This window comes from Zootoca vivipara, chromosome 6 (genome assembly GCF_963506605.1).
Source record: "Zootoca vivipara chromosome 6, rZooViv1.1, whole genome shotgun sequence".
Taxonomy (NCBI): domain Eukaryota; kingdom Metazoa; phylum Chordata; class Lepidosauria; order Squamata; family Lacertidae; genus Zootoca; species Zootoca vivipara.
The window spans coordinates 87,702,686-87,710,845 of record NC_083281.1 but is presented as its reverse complement, the minus strand read 5'-3'; positions in this window follow the sequence as shown (position 1 = coordinate 87,710,845).

Below are 8,160 nucleotides of genomic sequence, written 5' to 3'. Positions count from 1 at the left end.
ATTCAGCTTCATTGAATGTCAACAAATTCTGGTGTTATGGGAGAGGGAGGAAAACTTTTCTCTGTCCATTTTCTCCAGGCTATGCCTAATCCATCACAGAATCATAGAATTGTAGAGTCGGAAGGTACCCCGAGGATCATCTAGGCCAGGCACGTCCAACAGGTAGATCGTGATCTACCGGTAGATCACTGGACGTCTGTGGTAGATCACTGGCTCCCCCCAAAGTAGCTCAACAACTTTGGCTCCCCTAAAAAATGCTCAACATTTTAGCCATTCACCCCCCCCCCAAAAAAAGAGGGCTTTCCTCCCACCTCAGAAAAGCTCAACAGCTCTGACCTGAACCCCTAAAAATGGGCCTTCCTCCTTCCTAAAAAATATCAACAACTTTGACCTGAACCCCTAAAAAATGGGGCTTTCCTCCTCCCTGAAAAAGCTTAACAATTTTGGCCACCCCTGATCTAGGCCAACCCCCTGCAATGCATGTCACCTCTTACTTTTCTCTGAACTAAAACGCTGCAATATTTCTTCACGGGGAGTTGCTCCATCCCCTTGATAATTTTGCAGACCCTCCAAGTGTCCCTATTTTCCAGGGACAGTCCCAGATTTACAGAAGCTGCCCCGGTTTCAGATTTGAACCTGGAATGTCCCACCTTTCCTTAGGACACCCCTACAGTGCTGCTTCGCAAGACGAATTTAATTCGTTCCGAAAGTCAATTCGTTTTGCGAAAAATTCGTCTTGCGAATCGCGGCTTCCCATAGGAATGCATTGAAATTTCTTTTTTTGCCCATAGGAACGCATTAATTAAATTTCAATGCATTCCTATGGGAAACCGCAATTCGCAAGACAATTTTTTCACAAAACGAATTCGTCTCGCGAGTCACCTTCAGATCACAAGACGCATTCGTCCTGTGAAAAATTCGTCTTGCAGGGCATTCGTCTTGCGAGGTACCACTGTATTTTCATCAGAGAAATATTGGAGGGTATGGAGTTATGCAACCCCATGAGTCAAGGAAATACGGTAAGTAACCGTACGACCTTTAGAAGACGCCTGAAAGCAGCCCGGTATCGGGAAGTTTTTATTATGTGTTATTATGTTTTATATATGTTGGAAGCCACCCAGAGTGGCTGGGGCAACCCAGCCAGATGGGCAGGATATGAATAATAAAATTATTATTATTATTATTATTATGGAATAGGATGTTCCTGTTTTCATTGGGAAAATGTCGGAAGGTATGGTTTTGGCTGCCCTTTTCTGAATGTAAGTGGGCAAAGTTGGACAATTTCATGGAGGATAAGTGTTTTAATGGCTACTAGTCTGGACTGCTCTTCTGCTCGGTTCCTGCTTATGGGTTTCTCATGCGGGGCATCTGTGAGAAGAGGGGCACTGGCCTGATCCTGCAGGGCTTTTCTCAGCTTCACAAGCAGAGGGACCCCTTCATGACCCTAAGCCACCAAGACCGGATTTGCAACATTCTTCCTGCTCTGCCCAGCAAAGACTGTTCCCTGCCAGGAGGGTGAATTGTTTTACCAGGACTTTATACTACTAATAGTTTAAAGGGAGAAAAAAAGAAAGAAAGAAACCTCTGAGTCAACGCAAGATTTCAGCATGCAAACCCAGGGCTTGTGGGGAAATAAATCATGCAGAACTACTCTGACAAACGGCATTAATCATAAGTTAATGCCCAGGTTTGGCTGAGGCTCCTTGGCGCTAGTCGTATATCTTGCCCGAGGATTTAAATGGAGAAAAAAAAGATGACATGCCTCAGTTAATTATACATATTACAGAAAATAGCCTGGGAATAGAGTTGTTCTTATCATTCTAGTGGGTTCTGCTGGGGGAACCCTAAGGAATGCATGAAATCATAGAATTGTAAAGTTGGAAGGGACCACGAGGGTCATCTAGTTCAACCCGCTGCAATGTTTTTGCCCATGGGACTCGAACCCATGACCCTGCAATTAAGAGTCTCGTGCTCTGCTAACGGAGCTATCTGAAGGATCACATACAGGATTAGGCCATGGTCTATCCGGCTTAATATTGTCTCCACTGACTGGCAGCAATGGCTCTCCGAGGTTTCAGACAAGGGCAAGGCCCCTTCCCAGCCCTACCTGAGACCTGGGACCTTCTGTGCCAAACAGGTGCTCTGCCACTGAGGTACCGCCCTTTCCTTATGATGTAATAATATAGGGCACTGTGTTATATCATGCCAGACTCTTTGGTCTAGCTACACTGACTGACAGGGGGTCCCCAGGATTCCAACCCCCTACTTGAAGATGCTGCAGGCTGGGGATTGAACCGGGGAGCCTCTGATCTCCAATTTGACAGGGGAACAAGCTGAAGAATAAGAAGGAATATGGGGATGAGAGAAAGAGAAAGAAAGAAAGAAAGAAAGAAAGAAAGAAAGAGGGCACTTTGGGATGTGGGGTAGATCCACATTTAAGGAAAATTCTGTGCACATTTAAAGCACATGATTTTACCCCCCGAAATCCTGGAAACTGTTGTTTCCTCCCCGCAGAGCCACAATGCCCAGCGCCCTTAGCAAACTACAGTTCCCAGGTTACAGGTAGGTAGCCGTGTTGGTCTGAGTCGAAGCAAAATAAAAAATTCTTTCAGTAGCACCTTAAAGACCAACTAAGTTTTTATTTTGGTATGAGATTTTGTGTGCATGCACACTTCTTCACACAAAAGCTCATACCAAAATAAAAACTTAGTTGGTCTTTAAGGTGCTACTGAAAGAATTTTTTTATTACAGTTCCCAGGATTCTCTGGAGGAAGCCATGCCCTTTAAATGTGTATTTTAAATGTAGGGTGCGGATCTAGAGGTGATGCTTAACCATGTACGATTTCTTTTCGCCCAGCTATCCATTCTGGAGAGCTACGGGTTTCTAACTATATTAACAGGACTGTCACTGCCAAACCCGAACGCTTCCCTTTTTAGAGGAGAGATTCCAAGGCGTTCAGGTGCAGAGGGAATATTCTCTCTCCCTCTCTCCCCACTGCCACCCAGTGGTCTTCCCTGGCTCTGCGTTCTTGCGCCAGAGGTATGTAAGACACCTCGACACCATATGGCCAATGCAATCATCAGACTAATTAAACAAATCCTCCCATAAACAAGAACTTGCTGTTGCTTCCTCCTTTCATTGCCTGCAGTTAGCTGGTGAGGCTTTGTAGGTCAGTTGGCAATTATGCATGCTGGCATAATAATTAATGCATGCAATTAGCAACTTAAGGAGATGATTAAACTATCCTGGGTGGCGGCGCTGCATTTGGTTGTGGGCCTGATGAAAAGGAAGTGCAGTCTCTGCAAATGGGGACCCCCACCACCCTGCCCTTAACAAGTTCTTCCATACCAGCAATGGCCAGGTGGCTATCTAGTCACAGACTGTCGTTTTTGCTGCTTTCTAAACCCAGGTGGCGCTGTGGTTAAACCACTGAGCCTAGGGCTTGCTGACCAGAAGGTCGGCGGTTCGAATCCCTGTGACGGGGTGAGCTCCCGTTGCTTGGTCCCAGCTCCTGCCAACCTAGCAGTTCGAAAGCACGTCAAAATGCAAGTAGATAAATAGGAACCGCTACAGCGGGAAGGTAAACAGCGTTTCCATGTGCTGCTCTGGTTTGCCAGAAGCGGCTTTGTCATGCTGGCCACATGACCTGGAAGCTATACGCCGGCTCCCTCGGCCAATAATGCGAGATGAGCGCGCAACCCCAGAGTCGGTCACGACTGGACCTAATGGTCAGGGGTCCCTTTATCTTTACCTTTAAAGCATCCTGGGCTTGTGAAGGGACCACGAGGGTCATCTAGTACAACCCCCTGCAATGCAGGAACTGCAGCTAATGCACATAATCATGGAACCCTCAACAAACACCTCTCTGATAAGAAAAGCAATAAAGCAACGCAACAGTCAAATAATATGAGTTTTTAAAAGATGCAAACATAAAATAGGTGTGATGCAACTTACTTAAAATGCTGGCTGGTCACCATCAAGCAGTTGATGCATGCCTTCCAACATTTCTTTGATGAAAACAGGGACGTCCTAAGGAAAAGCGAGACATTTCAGGATCAAATCATGGTTTGAGCATATGGTTTGAGGATATTAAACTCTTTCCATATGAACCTACCCAGACCCTGAGATCATCTTCTGAGGCCCTCCTTCGTGTGCCTCCTCCTCGAGAGGTCCGGAGGGTGGCAATACAAGAACGGAGCCTTCTCTGCAGTGGCTCCCCATCTGTGGAATGCTCTCCCCAGGGAAGTTCGCCTGGCACCTTTATTTAGGCGCCAAGCAAAAACGTTCCTTTTTAACCAGGCCCTTTGGTTGATCTGTTTGACATCCTATACCCTTTTAAAAAGTGGCTCTTTTCTGGTGTGTGTGTGTGTGTTATTTGGTGGTTGTTTTCCCCCCTGATATATGTTGCTTCTTGGGAGAAAAGCAATGACAAACCTAGACAGCATCTTAAAAAGCAGAGACATCACCTTGCCTACAAAGGTCCGTATAGGTAAAGCTATGGTTTTCCCAGTAGTGGTGTATGGAAGTGAGAGCTGGACCATAAAGAAGGCTGATCGCCGAAGAATTGATGCTTTTGAATTATGGTGCTGGAGAAGACTCTTGAGAGTCCCATGGACTGCAAGAAGATCAAACCTATCCATTCTGAAGGAAATCAGCCCTGAGTGCTCACTGGAAGGACAGATCCTGAAGCTGAGGCTCCAATACTTTGGCCACCTCATGAGAAGAGAAGAATCCTTGGAAAAGACCCTGATGTTGGGAAAGATTGAGGGTACAAGGAGAAGGGGACGACAGAGGACGAGATGGTTGGACAGTGTTCTCGAAGCTACGAACATGAGTTTGACCAAACTGCGGGAGGCAGTGCAAGACAGGAGTGCCTGGCGTGCTATGGTCCATGGGGTCACGAAGAGTCGGACACGACTAAACGACTAAACAACAACAACAATATGTTGTGATCTTTCCTGTGAGCCGCCCTGAGACCTCTGGGTATAGGGCAGTATATAAACTCAGATAAATAAATAAATAAATGACCAGGACAGCTCCTGCAAATCCAGGACTGCCCCTGGAAAATAGGGACACTTGGAGGATCTGTTGATGTTCAGCAGGGAACGTGGCCTGCCTGATATCAGGTGGGAGGGAGTTGCACATTTGGGCCTGAACACACAGCAACATACGCATCTGAGCCATGGGGTGGGGGAACACAGAGGAACAGACATGAGCATATAACATGAGGCCTGCTGTATCAGGCCAATGGCCCATCTCGCCCAGCATCTTCTTCTCACAGTGACCAACCAGGTGCCCCCAAAGGAAACCCCCCAAGCAGGACCCAGGCACAAGTGCCCTCTCCCTTCCTGCAGATTCCAGCAACTGGGATTCAGAAGCATTGCTGCATCTGACTGTGGAAGCAGAGTCCTTCAAAATTCACACTTCTCTGACTTTTGCAACGCAACTCTCCAGCCAGCCAGGCAATGTGTACAGAAATGCATGTACTGTACTGGGGCGAACTTTTGCATAAAACTGGACATACCTGTATTAGTGAAATCAGCACTCCCAAATGTGTTACATCAGGAAAAGCTGCAAGAATGTTCTAAGGGAATGTACATGCCAAAACGCTGGCGGATCTTTATGCTAATTCTTTTAAAAATCTGCAAATTGATGTGGAAGTGTGCAAAGCTGAATTTAAGATTGGAAAAATGGGGGGGGGGGGAATGGGGAGAAACTGAAATGGATAGATTTGCTGATCCATAGCTGTGTGTAGAAAATATTGGATTATATTGAACTAAGTGTTGACCCACTGAAATTGACGATCTTAAGATACATTCTTCATTTGTTCATTGTATCTGTATCCCACCTTTCCTCTAAGGAGTGGCCTACCGGGTTCTCCTCTTCATTTACTCCCCACAACAGCCCTGTGAGATAGTTTAGGATGCGAGTGAGTGACTAGCCCACAAGGTTACACTGGGGGGGGGGCTCTATGGCTGAGCGGAAGATTCAAACCCTGGTCTCTCCTATGTCCTAGACCAGGGGTTCCCAACAAAATTTTCTCGAGGACCCCTCATCGAGCCGCTATTGTGACAAGGACCCCCATTAATTCCTAATCCTAAATCTAATTCCTAATTCCTAATCTAATTTTTCCAGTAAGTTTAACACTGGTCTTGGAAAGGTTAGGTTCAAGGGACGCCGACGATTTAGGTTCAATGGACACTGACAAGATCGGTTCGAGAGTCACTGACTTACTTGCTTGAACATCAAATGCATTATCTTCCTCTTCATCTGTAGGCCTTTGTCGTTTTAACGAACCACTTTTTAACCAACGGTCCATTTTTAACTACGCGAACTGTAGCTTCCGCGAAAAACAACGCTTTGTTTACAAACACTACTGTTTTGCAAAGAGGCAGCGCGCGCCAGGGAGGAGGGAGGGGAATGGAGAAGACAGGGTACCTGCGCAGTAGCGCACAAATGAAGCCAACGCGTGCAAAGCATCTTGGGGAGGTGAGCGTTAGTAGAATGCGTGCACTGCCTCTTTGCAAAACAGTAGTGTTTGTAAAGCGCCACCTTATGGCATACAGCAGAACTACTGCCTCTATCTAATTCTAGTATTGCGCTAGACTCTGCTCATGCAGGAAGCGGCCAAAACAAAACATCTGTTATCATACGAAATATATTTAATATATTTTTTATTCTAATAGCATCTTGCGGACCCCTCTGGCATAGCTCGCGGACCCCTGGGGGTCCGCGGACCACCTGTTGGGAACCACTGTCCTAGACTGCTATGCCACACAGTCTACTCAGAAGTATGCAGCGCAGTTACGAATAACGCCATATGATGTGTTCTGTTTTAATCCCAGTTAATTATAACATCCCAAATTATAGCATCCGCTCTCCTGACTATGATGAAGCGGTGACTGTTACCCTGTCAGATGGGCAAAATCTGACATCTGGCCTGGGAAGGGAGCTGTGTCTCTCTTGGCTGCTCAGCCTGAGATCATGAAGAAGAGGATAGGCAGCGCCCCGATCCATCGGGACAGCCTGGCTCCTCTAATGCCATGTCAATTGCTCCTCCGGGATTGCAGGGGTGATCCAAGGGGGAAAGTCACGGGGATTTCTTTTTTTCAAAAGGTGCTTTCAGACAGTCAGTTTTCAGATGGGATTTAACAAACCATAGAATTGGAGGGGTCATCTAGTCCAACCCCCTGCCAGGAAGAAACTGCAATTAAAGAATTCAATCACATGGGAGCAAACTCAGGTCACACGACTGAAGTTCGTATTCACAACATGCCTGCTCTCTGCCTGTCCGCCTACCCCTGCCCTCGCCCTCCAAATTGGTCTTTTGGTGATGAGGAAATGCACCAGGGAGAATGGGATCACTCAACACTAGTAGTGTAGCGTGGGTTGCCAGTGCCCGGGTCTGCACGGGGGGGGGGGGGAGGGAGGGAAATGGGCGGAGCATGCATGCACATTCAACTGCCTAATGGCGCCTGCGTCAACCAGGAGATGACAGCCACAGAGATAAGAAATGAAAAGACATTCCTTTGTCTGGATACGTCACTTCCTGGTTTGCATGGAAAAGCCATTTTATTCTTACCCTTAATTGTTGCATCATACCGGTACTTGTTGCTAACCCTCATGACACCAACTTATCATTCCCCCCCGCCCGCCCACCCCCGGTCGCTCATATCTTGAATCCTGCTTGTGATTTCATATCTCTAAAATACTTTGAGACAAATAGTAAAAAAAAAAAAGGGCCTCCATTTTCCATAAACAGTTCACCATTTTGATCTCTTAGTTTTACAGTCACGTTTCGCCATTTCAGCACAATCCATTAATATTATAAGTCGTTCTTCTTTGCTTGGAATTTCTTCCTCTTTCCATTTTTGCATGTAAAAGATTCTGGCTGCAGTTGTTGCATACATAAAAAGATTAGTCAGCTTCTTCGGAACCTCCGTTCCCATTACCCCTAGCAAAAAGGCTTCGGGGTTTTTTTTTGGGGGGGGGGGGTAACTACAAATTTAAACATATTTTTTAATTCATTATATATCCCCCCCGCCCCGAATTCCTTGGCTGCCCAGATTCCTGTGGGAAACCCACAAGCAGGATTCGAGCACCAGAGCCCCGTTCCCTCCTGCAGTCCCCAGCAATTGGGATTGTATGGCCGCCAGGAC